This window comes from Mandrillus leucophaeus, unplaced genomic scaffold (assembly GCF_000951045.1).
Source record: "Mandrillus leucophaeus isolate KB7577 unplaced genomic scaffold, Mleu.le_1.0 Scaffold59, whole genome shotgun sequence".
NCBI lineage: Eukaryota > Metazoa > Chordata > Mammalia > Primates > Cercopithecidae > Mandrillus > Mandrillus leucophaeus.
Window position 1 is genome coordinate 5,875,632 of NW_012106363.1, and position 17,436 is coordinate 5,893,067.

At 46.8% G+C, this 17,436-nt stretch overlaps 1 protein-coding gene across 3 annotated transcripts in view; it reads left to right on the forward strand.

Annotated features, from left to right (window-relative positions):
- The first annotated feature begins 3,872 nt into the window (after nt 1–3,872).
- The window catches only part of CBX1 (chromobox homolog 1), a 48,930-nt gene continuing 35,366 nt past the window's right edge, over nt 3,873–17,436 (forward strand). For 2 of the 3 annotated variants that reach the window (XR_001008135.1, XM_011999347.1), the window contains exon 1: nt 4,004–4,250. The gene's annotated coding sequence lies outside the window, so the exon portion shown is untranslated. Of the gene's footprint in view, nt 4,761–17,436 lie in introns of all 3 variants that reach the window. The other variant, XM_011999348.1, reaches the window with a different exon arrangement.

Consider the following 17,436-nt stretch of genomic DNA (forward strand, 5'->3'; position numbering starts at 1 on the left):
TTATTTTTCTTTATTTATTATTTCTTTTTTTTTCTGAGATATGGTCTTGCTCTGTCACCCAGGTGGAGTGCACTGGCAGTGAAATCATAGCCCACTGCAGCCTCAAACTCCCTGGCCCAAGTGATCCTCCTGCCTCAGCATTCTGCGTAACTGGGACTACTGGCGTGTACCACCACACCTGACTTTTTTTTTTTGTAGATACAGGGTCTCACTATATTGCCCAGGCTAATCTCTAACTTCTGGCCTCAAGCAATCCTCCTAGCTCGGCTTCCCAAAGTACTGGGATTATAGGCATGAGCCACCTCACCAGGCCTACTTGTGATTTTAGAGACTGGATGTGACAGATGCATTTCCTGTGGACATGAGCAATATCGTTTCAAATATTGTCTTGAGCAAGATTATGATGACTGAGTTACCCTTATAAGAAAAGAATCGAATCGGCCGAGGGCAGTGGCTCATGCCTGTAATTCCACCACTTTGGGAGGCCAAGGCGAGCAGATCATGAGGTCAAGAGATTCAGACCATCCTGGCCAACATGGTGAAACCCCATGTCTACTAAAAATACAGAAAAATAAGCCGGGTGTGGTGGCACACACCTGTAATCCCAGCTACTCAGAGGCTGAGGCAGGAGAATCACTTGAACCCTGGAGATGGAGGTTTCAGTGAGCCAAGATCGCGCCACTGCACTACAGTCTTGAGTGACAGAGCAAGAGACTCTGTCTCAAAAAAAAAAAAAAAAAAAAAAATAGGCCAGGCGTGGTGGCTCACACTTGTAATCCCAGCACTTTGGGAGGCCACGACCCGGGCGGTGGGGGGGTATCACAAGGTTAGGAGTTCAAGACCAGCCTGAAAACACAGTGAAACCCCATCTCTACTAAAAATACAAAAATTAAGGCCGGGCACGGTGGCTCACACCTGTAATCGTAATCCCAGCACTTTGGGAGGCCGAGGTGGTGGGACCACTTGAGGTCAGGAGTTTGAGACCAGCCTGGCCAAAATGGTGAAACCCCCTCTCTACTAAAAATACAAAAATTAGCCAGGCACAGTGGCGGGCGACTGTAAACCCAGCTACTCAGGAGGCTGAGGCTGGATAATTGCTTGAATCCAGGAGGTGGAGGTTGCAGTGAGCCGAGATCTCACCACTGCACTCCAGCCTGGGTGACAGAGGAAGACTCAGTCTCAGGAAACAAAAAAATTAGCTGGGCATGGTGGTGGGCGCCTGTAATCCCAGCTACTCAGGAGACCGAGGCTGGATAATTACTTGAACCCGGGAGGTGGAGGTTGCAGTGAGCCACTATCATGCCACTGCACTCCAGCCTGGGTGACAGTTAGACTCTGTCTCAAAAAATAATAATAAAATAAAATAAAAAATAAACCAGATGTGGTGGCTCACGCCCGTAATCCTAACACTTTGGGAGGTTGAGGCAGCTGGATTGCCTGAACTCAGGAGTTCGAGACCAGCCTGGGCAGCATGGTGAAACCCCCGTCTGTACTAAAATACAAAAAAATAAGCTGTACGTGGTAGCGTGCGCTTGTAATCCCAGTTACTTGGGAGGCTGAGGCAGGAGAATTGCATGAACCCGGGAGGGGGAGGTTGCAGTGAGCCTAGATCTTGCCATTGCACTCCAGCCTGGGCGACAGTGCAAGACTCTGCCTCAGGAAAAAAAAAAGAAAAAAAAAAAAAAACCCACTCATTAATAGTAGCTACTTATCATTACAACTAATTTTCTCATCATTATCATCATTCAAAAACAGTACACTACAGGAGGAAGTGAGTCGATGCTTCTCACTTGCTTCTTCATAGAAACCCAGCCCAAATGTTTCAGGAAGAATTGCTGTCTTTGTGTCCAGAGTTGGTTCCTTCCGGTGGGTTCGTGGCCTCCCTGAGGTAAAGAATGAAGCCGCGGACCTTCACAGTGTTAAAAACAGCTCTTAAGCTGGCAGGGACCCAAAGAGTGAGCAGCAGCAAGATTTATTGTGAAAAGCAAAAGAACGCGAAAGAACAAAGCTTCCACAGCGTGGAAGGGGACCTAACCAGTTGCTATTGCTGGCTGGCGAGAAAGTGGGGTGGGGGCAGGGGTGGGGGTGTGTGTGAAGAAGGGCCCAGGTTTTACACCCTTATTTGTCCCCACCCATTTTCCATTTATGTCCTATCAGAGTGCCCTTTTTTCAGTCCTCCCCACGATTGGCTACTTTCAGATTCCTGCTGATTGGTGAATTTTACAGAACGCTGATTGGTGCATTTTACAGAGTGTTGATTGGTGTATTTTACAGAGTGCTGATTGGTGCATTTTACAATCCTCTTGCTAGCTACAGAGGACTGATTGGGTGGTTTTTACGGAGTGCTGATTGGTGCATTTTACAATCCTCTTGTAAGACTAGGTACAGAGTGCTGATTGGTGTTTTACAATCCTCTTGTAAGACAGAAAAGTTCTCCACCTACTCACTTGAAGCAGGAAGTCCAGCTGGTTTCACCTGTCCTCTTCTCTGTGCTTTCTTGAAGCTCTTTTAACTAAACTCTATTATGATGTTGCTGGGCTGGGTTCTTCCTACATGACAGTTCTCCAGAGCCCTGAACAGTGCCTGCATCAGCAAAACTGTCATAAATGCAAACTCCTGCCCTGAACAGTGCCTGCATCAGCAAAACTGTTCTATAAAAGCAAACTGCTGCCTTTTGGGGTAGAGTGCAATAGAGTTTCCCTCTTCCTCCTGATTAGAAGGATACTTTAAAATTAAAAAAAAAAAAAACTTTGGTTATATTGTGGCTTAAAAACATAGTTTTTTCCTAATTGTGTGTTTCATTGGGATGACTGAGTGAAAGGTGCTGAAGGAGATTAATGACACTGAAAAAGGCGGGCACAAATGACAATGAAAAAGGGGACATTTTTGTGGCGCAGCCAATAAAAAGGGGGAAATTTAGGAAGCTATGAGAGGCCTACGGGGGGACCTAACCTACTCTAGGGAATCAGGGAAGACCGGGAGGGGGAAATAATCTTAACACTGAGCAGGATTTTTTTTTTTTTAAGACAGAGTTTCACTCTTGTTATCCGAGGTGAATAACATTGATCGTGCAATGGTGCGATCTCGGTTCACTACAACTCCTGCCTCCTGGGTTCAAGCGATTCTCCTCCCTCAGCCTCCCGAGTAGCTGGGACTACAGGCGCCTGCCACGATGCCCAGCTAATTTTTGTGTTTTAGTAGAGATGGGGTTTCACCATGTTGGCCAGGTTGGTCTTGAACCCCTCACCCCAGGTGATCCACCCACCTCCGCCTCCCAAAGTGTTGGGATTATAGGCTTGAGCCACCGTACCGGCCTAAGTAGGAATTTTACAGAGATTTGAGGAGGTAGAGATTTGAGGACTAAGAAATTATTGGAAATTTGAGGCAGTGGAGATATGATAAAGTTCTGGTGAAGAATCTGAAATTCAAAAATTTTGAGGATGTGAATTACAGAACTGTCCAGAAGTGGTTGATTTTTGGGGGCCAAGCATCAAAGGGGCTCGTTTATGAAAATCTTATGTTCTAATTTTCTTTTCTTTTTTTCTTTTCTTTTTTTTTTTTTTTTTTGAGATAGAGTCTCGCTCCATCGCCCAGGCTGGAGTGCAGTGGCTGGATCTCGGCTCACTGCAACCTCCGCCTCCCAAGTTCAAGCAATTCTCCTGTCTCAGCCTTCTGAGTAGCTGGCACTACAGGCGCCTGCCACCAGGCCCGGCTAATTTTTGTATTTTTAGTAGAGACAGGGTTTCAACTTGTTGGTAAGGCTGGTCTTGAACTCCTGACCTCAGGTGATCCACCCGCCTCGGTCTCCCAAAGTGTTGGGATGACGGGCGTGAGCCACCGTCCCTGGCCCATGTGTTCTAATTTTCTAGGTTACAACGCTCTACGCTGCAGTCTCTCCACCGTTACAGTTTAAAAACTAGAAATCCCTACCACCCTCGCCTACTGTGCGTGCGCGGCGCACTGCGCTTCGGGCCTTGTAGTCTTGGACAGACCCCCCAGGCCCATGGTGCCGTGCGGCGGGTCGTCGCGCCTGCGCGATGCAGGCGGCGGGCAGCGCAGAGTGCGAGGCTCTTTTGTTCGGCTGAGGGGAGGGCCGTTGGCTGGGGCCTGCGGTACGCCGCTTCAGTGAGGGGCTCCACTGCGGCCACCCGGCTTGCTGCCTTCCTGGGCGCCACTCCCCCAGGCGACCCGACGCGACGCGCCAGTAGCGCAGTACCGATTCCTCTCGGGCTCTTGGGCGCTGCTCTGAGGTGAGGAGCCCGCTGGAGGCGGGAGAGCTGGGGGAGGGGGCGCGGCGGCGGCGGCGGGAGTCCTGCGTTAGGGGCCGCGCTTTCTAGGCGGAGATTAGGAGCGGGGAGCGCGCCCGAGTCCAGCGTCCTGCTTCTCCGCTTCCCGCGCTGAGCTCTCCGCCTGGCGCTGAGGCGTCCGTGCCAGCTGCGTGAAGGATGGAGAGGGCGGGGTGCGAATCCTGAGCCTGAGACTAAAGCGCTCCGGGGTGGGCCGAGCACTTGGGGCTGCTCTTCGGAGCCCGAGTGGTCTGGGACAGTGTTGCTTGCCTGGGCGGCTGCGGGATAGGGCGGAAGGGGACAGGCTTGAGGCTTGGATAGGCATGAGGAGGGGCTGACGACCGCACGACCCGAGGTTTGTAACTGTTTTCGGAGGACCCTGGGTCCGGCCGGGACTGCCAGAGGAACCTGGCTTTGCCGGACTACGGGGGAGTAACTTCGAGTGAATTGGAAGAGGGCTCTGGGCCGCACAAGGTGTGCTGATTGGAGGAGGAGATGTGTGGATTAATTTGGGAAAGGGGGCACGGAGGGGGAGGGGCAGGCGTTTGCTGGGCCTGGCTCTGGAAGGGGAGGAGCCGTTAGGATAAGTAGGGCGGAGATCCCGAGAATATTTCTGTAAGGTGTGTGAGAATAAAGGGGAAAGGAGGCCTCCCTTGCTTCCTGATGGGTCCTTACAGTGGGGAGGCTGTAAGGATAATTGTGAAGAAAGGATTGAATACGCCTTTTTTACTTTTCCAGGTTTCCTACTACCTTCACTCCATGATTCCTTTGGGGAGTTAAAAATGTCCAAGTGCAGCTCTTGCTTTGATTCAAAATTAGTTCCATACGTTTTTGTCTGGGATCGTAACTGGTCTCACAAAGTTGATGAAATTGTAAAAATGCGTAGATGAGTTAATAGTTAAGGAACGGAGTGAGGTAGTGAGAGATTGTTAGATCGTGTGCAGTGCGAGAAATTGGGAGACACAGGAAAAGTAAGTATGTGAGATTGTGAGGTAATATTTGTTTCGTGGGCCCTTCTGTTTTTAGCCAACTTTTCCTTATTGGAAAATTTGAATACAGAGTGAGCAATATTTTACCTCTTTTTTTTTTTTTCTTTTTTTTTTGAGAAGAGTCTCCCTATGTCGCCAGGCTGGAGTGCAGTGGCACGATCTTGGCTCACTGCAACCTCCACCTCCCCGGGTTCATGCGATTCTCTTGCCTCAGCCTCCCCACCAGCTGGGATTACAGGCACGCACCACCACGCCCGGCTAATTTTTGTATTTTTAGTAGAGATGGGCTTTCACCATATTGGTCACGCTGGTCTCAAACTCCTGATCTCGTGATCCTCCCGCCTCGGCCTCCCAAAGTGCTGGGATTATAGGCGTGAGCCACCGCGCCCGGCCGTATTTTACCTCTTTTTCAAAGTTTCAAGTGAGGGTTTTTCATAAATTGGTGTTACATTTAGACGTGTTGGTTTAACGCTATTGAGGTGGAATTTACAAAAAGTTCAGCTATAATCAGTTATACTAGAACCTGTAGCCCAGGGTGCAGTAGCCTCCTCAATTGTGTTAAGAATCACATTAGCAGTTTGGAAAGATTGTGAAAGGTCCAAGGTTTTGGAGTAGATTCAGGAATACAATGAGGAAATTAATGCCGGTGTTCCTCCCTAGGTGCCTTGTGGACTTTTATATGAAAGTGGTGTGATTGAAAAGCACTTGTGTTGAAACTGGTGGCACCTTAACGAAGCTTCAGGGGAGTGGAGGACCTGAAGTCATTTACGGTTTTCCCTGTGGTGATATTTTTCTTCAGTGGCTGCTGTATCCTAAATTGTTTTACATTAAAAATATAAATAGTAGGGCCAGGCGCAGTTTGGGAGTCCGAGGCGGGCGGATCACCTGAGGTCAGGAGTTCCAGACCAGCATGGCCAACATGGTGAAACCCCATCTCTACTGAAAATAGAAAAATTAGCCAGGTGTGGTGGCACACGCCTGTAGTCCCAGCTACTTGGGAGGCTGAGGCAGGAGAATCGCTTGAACCTGGGAGGCAGAGGTTGCCATGAGCCAAGATCGCACTATTGCACTCCAGCCTGGGCAACAAGAACAAAACTATGTCTTAAAAAAAGAAAAAATGGCTATACCTCTTGTTCATCAATGCATGGCACATAGTAGGCCGTTCAGATTGTTGATGAATGAATGATGAATAGGGGGGCTTTGAGATCCATTCTGAGAACTCTGTGTGTTAGCCAAATTAATGTGCATAGTAGTTTGCTTGTCTTGTATCTGTGACATTTGGCAGAGTTAAACTGTTGTCTTTGGCCTGCTTGTCTTAGCCTGTTAGTTTCTTTTCTTTTTTTTTTAGACAGGGTCTCACTCTGTTGCCAGGCTGGAGTGCAGTGGTGGCATCATGGCTCACTGAAGCCTCGACCTCCTGGACACAAGCAATCTTCCCACCACAGCCTGTTGAGTAGCTCGGACTACAGTCTCATGCCACCATGCATGGCTTCTTTTTTGTAGGGACAGTCTCTGTTGCCCAGAATGGTTAGCTTCAGTTTTGTACTCACTCTGGTACTAAATATAGAAAAGGTATACAGGCTGTGCAACTAGCCATTTTAAGTACCTCAGGCCTCAGATTCTGGGTTTCATCAACAAGCAAAATAGCTTGAATATATCTGTTTTAAAAGAATCTTGAAAAATCTTCTGTGTCCTTTGAATTGATCTGAATAATTATCAGTAGCGATATCTGTTGAAAAATTGAATAGCCTTCCCAAGGTTATTTGGAAAAGTTACTCAAATATGGACGAAATTTAGATCCTGTCAGTATTTGCATAGAATAACTTGTATTCAATTTTTCCTGCCTTTAGCATTTATACTTTGATGACCAGAAGGGGGCGACCTAATTTGTCTGTGAAATTGTGCCTTTTAAAATAATAGTTGACACTTTGAGGACCTAACAGAGCTATGGTATTAATTTTTTTTTTTTTTGAGACGGAGTCTCGCTCTGTCGCCAAGGCTGGAGTGCAGTGGCGCAATCTCAGCTCACTGCAACCTCCACCTCCCAGGTTCAAGCGATCCTCCTGCTTCAGCCTCTGGAGTAACTGGGGCAACCGGGGCCCCCCACAACGCTTGGCTAATTTTTGTATTTTTAGTAGAGATGGTGTCTTGCCATGTTGGCCAGACTGGTCTTGAACTCCTGACCTCGGGTGATCCACCCTCCTCGGCCACCCAAAGTTTTGGGATTACAGGTGTGAGCTACCGCGACCAGCCTATAGTATTAATTTTTAACTGACAAGAATGGTGTATCCTTATGTGGTACAATGTGGTGGGGTTTTTTTTTTTGAGACGGAGTTTTGCTCTTGTTGCCCAGGCTGGAGTGCAGTGGTGCAATCTCAGCTTAGTGCAACCTCCGCCTCCTAAGTTCAAGTGATTCTCCTGCCTCAGGCCTCCTAAGTAGCTGGAATTACAGGCACTTGCCACTACGCCTGGCTAATTTTTTGTATTTTTTAAGTAGAGATGGGGTTTCATCATATTGGCCAGGTGGTTGGTCTTGAACTCCTGACCTCAGGTGATCCACCTGCCTTGGCCTCCCAAAGTGTAGGGATTACAGGTATGAGCCACCGTGCCCAGCCTGTGGTGGGTTTTGTTTATTTTTTATTTTATTTTTCTCATATAAATAGAGGCAGGGACTCACTATGTTGCCCAGGCTAGTTTCAAACTCCTGGCCTCAAGTAATTTTCCCACCTCGCCCTCCCAAAGTACTGGAATTATAGACATGAGCCACGGCACCTGGCCCACTGTGATGGTTTTTTTTCTTTTCTTTTTTTTTTTTTAGACAAGTCTTGCTCTGTCACCCAGGCTGGAGTGCAGTGGTGTGATCTCGGCTCACTGCAGCCTCCAACTCCCGGGTTCGAGTGATTGTCCTGCCTCAGCCTCCCGAGTAGCTAGAATACAGGCGCACACCACCATGCCCAGCTAACTTTTTTTTGTATTTTTAGTTGAGATGAGGTCTCACCATATTGGCCAGGCTGATCTTGAAATCCTGACCTCAAGTGATCCACCCACCTCAGCCTCTCAAAGTGCTGGGATTGCAGGTGTGAGCCACCATGCCTGGCCACTGTGGTGTTTTGATACATGTTTCCAATGTAGTCATGATTCTGGTCTAGCTTTGTAACCACTTTTATTTTATCTTAAATTAACCTTTGAAAGATTGCTTGAGGTATCACTGTGTCCATACTAACATTTGCAGACTCTTGTGGTCTCTCAAACCAAAAATCTATGGTAAAATATCCATGCCAACATACTCAAAGGGGTTTTCCAAGTTTCAGAACACATCTCAGATAAAATTCAAAATGTATTCGCACACCAGTATTCTAGCCTTAGATCCTCTGGAATTCAAGGACTGGTGTTCCTTTAAAAATGAAACTCCTGACCGGGAGTGATGGCTCGCTCCTATAATATCAGCACTATGGGGGGCCGAGGTGGGTGGATCACCTGAGGTCGGAGTTTGAGACCAGCCTTACCAACATGGATAAACTCCATCTCTACTAAAAATACACAATTAGCTGGGCATGGTGGCGCATGCCTGTAATCCCAGTGACTCAGGAGGCGGAAGCAGGAGAATTGCTTGAACCTGGGAGGTGGAGGTTGCAGGGAGCTAAGATTGTACCACTGTACTCCAGCCTGGGTGAAAGAGCAAGACTCCAAAAAAAAGAAACTGCTAACTGTGTGTGTGGCATAAGTTCTTGTTTTCTGCTCAAGTTTTCCATCTGGAAAGCATTTGCTTCACAAACAACCACAGCTTACAGACTAAAAGCAGTTTAGAAACAAGACTACCACCTGAATATACTACACATGCCTTCACCTGCCTTTTGATGATTGGTATGTAGTTGGTGATTCTTTCAACAAAAGGTACTTCTTCGTTGTTTTCACTTTAGGGTGTATGGATCAGATTTATCTTGCTGCTTATTCCCTTAATAACTTATAGCTTTGTACTTCTATTCCCTGATGCTTCTGAGACATTCATCCTTTTTTTTTTTTTTTTTTTTTTTGAGATGGAGTTTTTGTTCTTGTTGCCCAGGCTGGAGTGCAATGGTGCAATCTCGGCTCACCGCAACCTCAACCTTCTGGGTTCAAGCGATTTTCCTGCCTCAGTCTCCCAAGTAGCTGGGATCACAGGCATATGCACCACCATGCCTGGCTAATTTTGTACTTTTGGTAGAGACGGGGTTTCTCCATGTTAGTCAGGCTGGTCTCAAAACTCCTGACCTCAGGAGATCCGCCTGCCTCAGCCTCCCAAAGTGCTGGGATTACAGGCATGAGCTACCGCACCCAGCCTGAGACATCCATCTTTATTGCCCATATAGGGTTCAACAACTTGTTCAGGTTCCAGACCTACCTTTAATTGTGTGTGCAAGTAAAAATAGAAACAAAATGCTTTGGGAACCCCAAAGAAAAGAGAAATATTATTTAGCTAAATTGGGTAGACTTCATGGAGAAAGTAGCATTTAAGCTGGGTCTTGAAGAATAGGTAGGATTTTGACTGTTGGCCCTCTACAGGAGCACACTACTTTTTTTTTGAGACAGAGTCTTACTCTGTCACCGAGGCTGGAGTACAGTGTCAAGATCTCAGCTCACTGTAACCTCTGCCTGCCTGGTTCAAGTAATTCTTGTGTCCCACCCTCCCAAGTAGCTGGAGTTACACATATGCACCACCACATGTGGCTAATTTTTGTATTTTTAGTAGATATGGGGTTTCACCATGTTGGCCAGGCTGGTCTTGAACTCCAGACCTCAAGTGATCCACCCGGCTCGACTTCCCAACGTACTGGATTTATAGGCGTGAGCCACCAAGCCTAGCCAGGAGCACACTTTTTTTTTTTTTTTTTTCCTTTGAGATGGAGTCTTGTTCTGTCTCGCAGACTGGAGTGCAGTGGCGCGATATCAGCTCACTGCATCCTAACCCTGTTTTGTGAGTTCGAGCAATTCTTGTGCCTCAGCCTCTTGAATAGCTGGGACTACAGGTGCGCCATGCTGGCTAGTTTTTTTTTTTGTATTTTTAGTAGACACGGGGTTTCACCATGTTGCTGGGCTGGTCTCAAACTCCTGGCCTCAAGCGATCCGCCTACCTCAGCCTCCCAAAGTGCTGAAATTACAGATGTGGGCCACAGTGGCCGGCCCATACTTTTTTTTTTTTTTTTTTTTTGAGGCAGAGTCTTGTCCTGTATCCCAGGCTGGAGTGCAATGGCACAATCTTGGTTCACTGCAAACCTCCACCTCCCAGGTTCAAGGAATTCTCCTGCCTTAGCCTCACGAGTATCTGGGATTACAGGCACATGCCACCACACCTGGCTGATTTTTGTATTTTTACTAGAGTTGAGATTTCACCATCTTAGCCAGGCTGGTCTTGAACTCCTGACCTCAAGTGATCCACCTGCCTTGGCCTCCCAATGTGCTGGGATTACAAGCATGAGCCACTGCACCCCACCAAACCCACACTTCTTCTTTTTTTTTTTTTTTTTGAGATGGAGTTTCACTCTTGATGCCCAGGCTGGAGGGCAGTGGCACGATCTTGGCTCACCGCAACTTCCCCCTCCCAGGTTCAAGCAATTCTCCTACCTCAGTCTCTGGAGTAGCTGAGATTACAGGCATGCGCCACCTCACCCAGCTAATTGTGTATTTTTAGTAGAGATAGGGTTTCTCCATGTTGGTCAGACTAGTCTCGAACTCCCAACCTCAGGTAATTCGCCTCCCTCATCCTCCCAAAGTGCTGGGATTACAGACGTGAGCCACCATGTTGGACCTAAGCTCACTCTTCTTAATAGATGAGCAAAGTTATGGAGGAAGCATAGAATGTGTTCAGGTTATGGCCAGGTTATAGTCTTTGACAGGAGTGTAGATTTTGTGAGGGAAGAAGGGACATAATTAGTCTGGAATAGGAACTGAAGAATGTAAGTGTTACGTTGAGGACTTTGGCCTTTGTTTTAAATGGAAGGAAACCTTGTAGAAAATATTTCCTATTCAGTGAGCTCCAGCCCAAACTGGTTTATATGTGTCACATTGCCTTTGTTTACAACAGTTCCTGAAGCCAAATTGCCGTACCAGTCCACCTTTTCAAATGCTAGTAAAGCCTGGTTTCAATCCCAACTTTTCAAAATGTTTCCTAATACCCTAGCCAGTTCTTCCTCCAACCTCCTGTAGTGCATTTATGGCTACTTTTTATTGCTTATACTACCTTTGGTAATTATGTATGCTTGCCATTTTGGACTCTCACTTGAACTTGCATTGTTTACCTTTTTGTATTTTTTTTTTCTTCCAGACCTGTCTTCTCTGTGTCTTTTTTTTTTCTTTTAATTTTATTTTTGAGGCGGAGTCTCACTCTCTTGCCCAGGCTGGAATAAAGTGTCGTGATCTGGCCTCACTGCAACCTCTGCCTCCCAGGTTCAAGCAGTTCTCCCTGCCTTAGCCTCCCAAGTAGTTGGGTAACTGAGATTACAGGTGCCTGCCATCACGCCCAGCTAATTTTTTTTATTTTTATATTTTTTGAGACAGAGTTTTGCTCTTGCTGCCCAGGCTAGAGTGCAATGGTATGATCTCGGCTCACCGCAAGCTCTGCCTCCTGGGTTCAAGTGACTCTCCTGCCTCAGCCTCCCGAGTAGCTGAGATTACAGGCATGCGCCACCACATCTGGCTCATTTTGTATTTTTAGTAGAGATGGGGTTACTCCGTGTTGGTCAGGCTGGTCTTGAACTCCTGACCTCAGGTGATCTGCCCGCCTCCCAAAGTGCTGGGATTACAGGTGTGAGCCACCACACCTAGCCTAATTAATTAATCTTTTAGAGATGGAGTCTCACAGCTGGGCGCCAGCACTTTGGGAGGCCGAGGTGGGCAGATCACGAGGTCAGGAGTTCAAGACCAGCCTGGCCAAGATGGTGAAACCTCATCTCTACTAAAAATAGAAAAATTAGTCAGGCGCTTGTAATCCCAGTTATTCAGGAGGCTGAGGCAGGAGAATCGCTTGAATCCTGGAGGCGGAGGTTGTGAGCCAAGGTCACCGCACTCTAGCCTGGGTGACAGAGCAAGACCCCCTCTCAAAAAGAAAAGAGCGATGGAGTCTCACTATGTTGCCCAGGCTGGTCTGAAACTTGTGGGCTCAACCACCCCACGACTCTCGTTTTGGCCTCCTGAAGTGCTGGGATTACAGGTGTGAGCCACAGTGCCTAGCTAATTTGATTTTATCTCTTAATAGTATTAAAAACTAGAAGATCTGGTCGGGCATGGTGGCTCACGCCTGTAATCCCAGCACTTTGGGAGACTGAGGCGGGCAGATCAACTGAGGTCAGGAGTTCGAGACCAGCCTGGCCAACATGGTGAAACCCCGTTTCTACTAAACATTCAAAAAATTAGCTGGGCATGGTGGCGCACACTTGTAATCCCAGCTACTTAGTGGGACTGAGACAGGAGAAGCACTTGAACTCCGGAGGCAGAAGTTGCGATGAGCCGAGATCGCGCCCCTGCACTCGAGCCTGGGCAACAGAGTAAGACTCTGTCTCAAAAAAAAAAAAAAAAAGCTGGGCATGGTGGCGGGCACCTGTAATCCCAGCTACTTGGGAGGCTGAGGCAGGAGAATTGGTTGAACCCCAGAGGCAGAGTTCTGAAGTAAGCTGAGATCACACCACTTCACTCCTGCCTGGGCGACAAGAGTAAAACTCCATCTTAAACAAACAAAAAAATGCTAGAAGATCTGCAGTTATGAACTTTGATAGCCATTAATTGACTAGATCTTCAACCTAAACTAGGGGTAAAAAGGGAGAAAAGAAAATGGAATAGTAAAAAGAACTAGATGGAAAAAGGAATGAAGTAAGAAGTGATATGCAAAATAATTGTCATCTTCTCCCTGCCTGATTCCCTCAGTCTAGTCAAGGTCTTTCCACCTGGCCACATTTCTTTTCCTCAGACAAAGCAAGCTCATTCTCAACTTAGGACTTTCAAACCAACTATTCCCTAAACTTGGAGTGCTTTTCTTATTTTGGCTGAGTTGTCTCCTTGTAGTTGGGTTTCTGTTTAAATGTTACTCTAAAGAGATTTGCTTTGTAACATCAGTAATATTTTATTGTTTATTGTCTGTGCCATGCTTTGCAAATACATGTGTGCACACACTCAATAGTGCTCACTCACTTGTCCGCACTAGAATAATAAGGTCTAAGAGATCAAGGATTTTGTCTGTCTTGTCCACGCCATTTTTCCAGCACCTCACACATGATAGGTGCCCAGTAGATAATTTTTATGTGAATGAATACTATAGGAGCATGTTCATACAGAGTTAACCCAGTCTGGGGCTTCAGGGAAGGACTTCTAAGGAAGTGACATTTAAGCTAAGGAAATTGGTTAAGTGAAAAGTTGGGCAAAGCACAAGGTAATTATGATTGATAGGTGTAAGTGCAGGGACCTTCAGCTCAAATGCCCATAGATAATGATGTGAAGAGATAGGTTTTCATTTTGAAATCACTGGCTACTGTTGAAAATGCATTGGATCAGGAGTTATCCATGCAAGAGATGATGGTGGCTTGGAATAGAGCAGTAGCAGTGGGGCTAGAAAAAAGTATGAATTGGAAGATATTTAAGATATAAAATTGGCCGGGCGCGGTGGCTCAAGCCTGTAATCCCAGCACTTTGGGAGGCCGAGCGGATCACAGGGTCAGGAGATCGAGACCATCCTGACTAACGCGGTGAAACCCCGTCTCTACTAAAAAAACACAAAAAACTAGCCAGGCGAGGTGGCGGGCGCCTGTAGTCCCAGCTACTCAGGGGGCTGAGGCAGGAGAATGGCATAAACCCGGAGGCAGAGCTTGCAGTGAGCTGAGATCCGGCCACTGCACTCCAGCCTGGGCAACAGAGCGAGACTCCGTCTCAAAAAAAAAAAAAATTTGTCACAAATAAATTTTGTTAAAATTTTCTGTTTGTATCCAGAACGTACTTCCTTCCTTTACTCCTCGGAAGGTAAATTCCTTTTGCCATTTATTTGTTTAGAGACAGAGTTTCACTCTTGTTGCCCAGGCTAGAGTGCAGTGGCACAATCTCGTCCCACTACAACCTCCGCCTCCCGGGTTCAAGTGATTCTTCTGCCTCAGCCTCCTGAATAGCTGGGATTACAGATATGTGCCACTATGCCTGGCTAATTTTGTATTTTTAGTAGAGATGGGGTTTCACCATGTTGGTCAAGCTGGTTTCAAACTCCTGACCTCAGGTGATCCTCCCACCTCGGCCTCCCAAAGTGTTGGGATTACAGGCGCGAGCCACTGTGCCTGGCCTCCTTTTGCCATTTATTACACAAACTTTGTGACTTTATTCTCCTCCCTGGGCCAGATAAACGAAAAAGCACAAGAAATTCCTGCACTTCAGGTATATGTATTGTAATTTCTGTTTCTGGCAGCTCTTCTGTCTCAGTCCTCCAGAAATAAGATCTTGGTTTCTCTGTTTTGTAGTTCTTGGTTCGTTCATGGTAGCCATATCTGGGTTCTTCTTGAGTGTTTTCTGGAACTGCTCTGCTCTTTGGAGAAACCGAGTCATGAATTTCAGCCAGATCTATAGGATAAAAATGTTGTTTTCTCATTGAGAAGTGTACTGGGTTTCAGAGAGCTATCTCTGAATATATGCTGCTTAAGCAGTATATAATGAAGACTGTAGAGTGTATGTGCAAATATATAAATAATTAATGCCAGGGGTCATAAAAGCTAACCTCTCAGGGCCAGGCGTGGTGGCTCACGCCTGTAATCCCAGCACTTTGGGAGGCTGAGGCGGGTGGATCACGAGGTCAGGAGATCGAGACCAGGATGGCTAACATGGTGAAACCCTGTCTCTACTAAAAATACAAAAAAATTAGCCGGGCGTGGTGGCTGGCGCCTGTAGTCCCAGCTACCCGGGAGGCGGAGCTTGCAGTGAGCCGAGATCATGCCACTGGACTCCATCCTGGGCGACAGAGCGAGACTCCATCTCAAAAAAGAAAAAAGCTAACCTCTCAGTTATCCCATGAGGGTCATTAAGTCTGTTTTACAGATGAAGAAACTGAGTTATACAGTAACTATATGTGACTACCTATAGACATAAAGTAGAGAGGTCAGAGAAGTGAAAGGTATTAGGGGCCAAGGCTTGGAATCATGACAGTTGTGTTTTGCTTATTATCTTGGTGTTTAGTTAAACAGGTCTTTCACTGGGAAGCAGACCACACAGCAACCGTAATCATGCTTCTGGTGCTCCTGTTACCTTTCTTCTGGTGAAAGGGATGCTGAGGATCTTTTAAGCAGTGCTCTTCCAGTTTCATTGCTGTACAACAAAGATCTAGACTGGATGGTGTTGAATGTGATATAGAGGAGGTTTTGTTTTCAAGCACATCAATTGTTACTTCCCTTACTGCTTCATCGTTATTCTAAATGTAGTGGAGAAAATAAAATGTTCACCCGTATTCTAGCGAACTATGAGAACTGATTTTTTTTTTTGGTTTTTTTTGAGACAGAGATTTACTCTTACTGCCCAGGCTGGAGTGCAATGGCACGATCCCAGCTCACTGCAATCTCTGCTTCCCGGGTTCAAGTGATTACCTCAGCCTCGCCTAGTAGCTGGGATTACAGGCATGTGCCACCATGCCCAGCTAATTTTGTATTTTTAGTAGAGACGAGATTTCTCCATGTTGGTCAGGCTGGTCTTGAACTCCTGACCTCAGGTGATCCGCCTGCCTCGGCCTCCCAAAGTGCTGGGATTACAGGCCTGAGCCACTGCGCCTGGCCCCGAGAACTGATTTATGTCTCCAGTAATGTGTGTAATTTCACTTGAGGAATATGGTTTTTGCCAATCCTCTTATAGCAGTAGCTTTTATCCAAGAATGTTCATCGAAATCACCTGTGGAGCTTGGAAAGCTGCAGATGCCTGGCCAGGCACTGTGGCTCACACCTGTAATCCCAGCACTTTGGGAGGCCGAGATGGGCAGATCATGAGGTCAGGAGATCGAGATCATCCTGGCTAACACAGTGAAACCCCGTCTCTACTAAAAATACAAAAAAATTAGCCAGGCGTGGTGGCGGGTGCCTGTAGTCCCAGCTACTAGGGAGGCTGAGGCAGGAGAATGGCGTGAATCTGGGAGGCGGAGCTTTCGGTGAGCCGAGATCACGCCACTGCACTCCAGCCTGGGCGACTGAGTGAGACTCTAGCTCAAAAAAAAAAAAGAAAGAAAGAAAGATGCAGATGCCAGCTCTTAAAATTAAGCTGTGAATTACTCTTGATTCAGATTTACACTGTTCCTGGATTCCTTGGGACACTGTAAGCAAGTTTTGGGTTTTTTTGGTTTTGTTTTTTATTGAGGCAGAGTCTTGCTGTGTTGCCCAAGCTGGAGTGCCGTGGTGCGATTTTGGCTCACTGCCAGTGTCAAAACAGTATTCTTCATAATTAAAAAAAAAAAAGGAAACCATACAATGGAATGCTATGGCAGCTGTTAGGGATGGAGATCTTTATGGAATAATGTCAAAGATACATTGCATTGTATAAAAGGGTAAACTGGCGCTTGTTTAGGCAGCACATGTACTAAAATTGGAACGATACAGAGAAGATTAGCATGGCTCCTATGCAAGGATGACACACAAATTCATGAAGCAGTCCATATTTTTAAGTATTTTTAAAAAGAAAAAAATTCAAAAGTAAAACAATTTTCTTTATTTATTTTCTTTATTTTTTTATTTATTTTGAGATGAAGTCTCGCCTTGTCGCCCAGGCTGGAGTGCAGTGGTGTGATCTCGGCTCACTGCAACTTCCGCCTCCCAGATTCAAGCGATTTTCCTGCCTCAGCCTCCTGAGTAACTGGGATTACAGGCATGTGCCACCACGCCCAGCTAATTTTTGTATTTTTAGTAAAGATGGGGCTTCACCATGTTGGTAAGGCTGGTCTCGAACTTCTGACCTCATGATCTGCCCACCTCAACCTCCCAAAGTGCTGGGATTATAGGCGTTAGCCAGTGCACCTGGCAACAAGAAAAAAAATTTTTTTTTTGAGACGGAGTCTCGCTCTGTCGCCCAGGCTGGAGTTCAGTGGCGCTATCTTGGCTCACTGCAAGCTCCGCCTCCCGGGTTCACGCCATTCTCCTGCCTCAGCCTCCCGAGTAGCTGGGACTACAGGTGCCCACCACCACGCC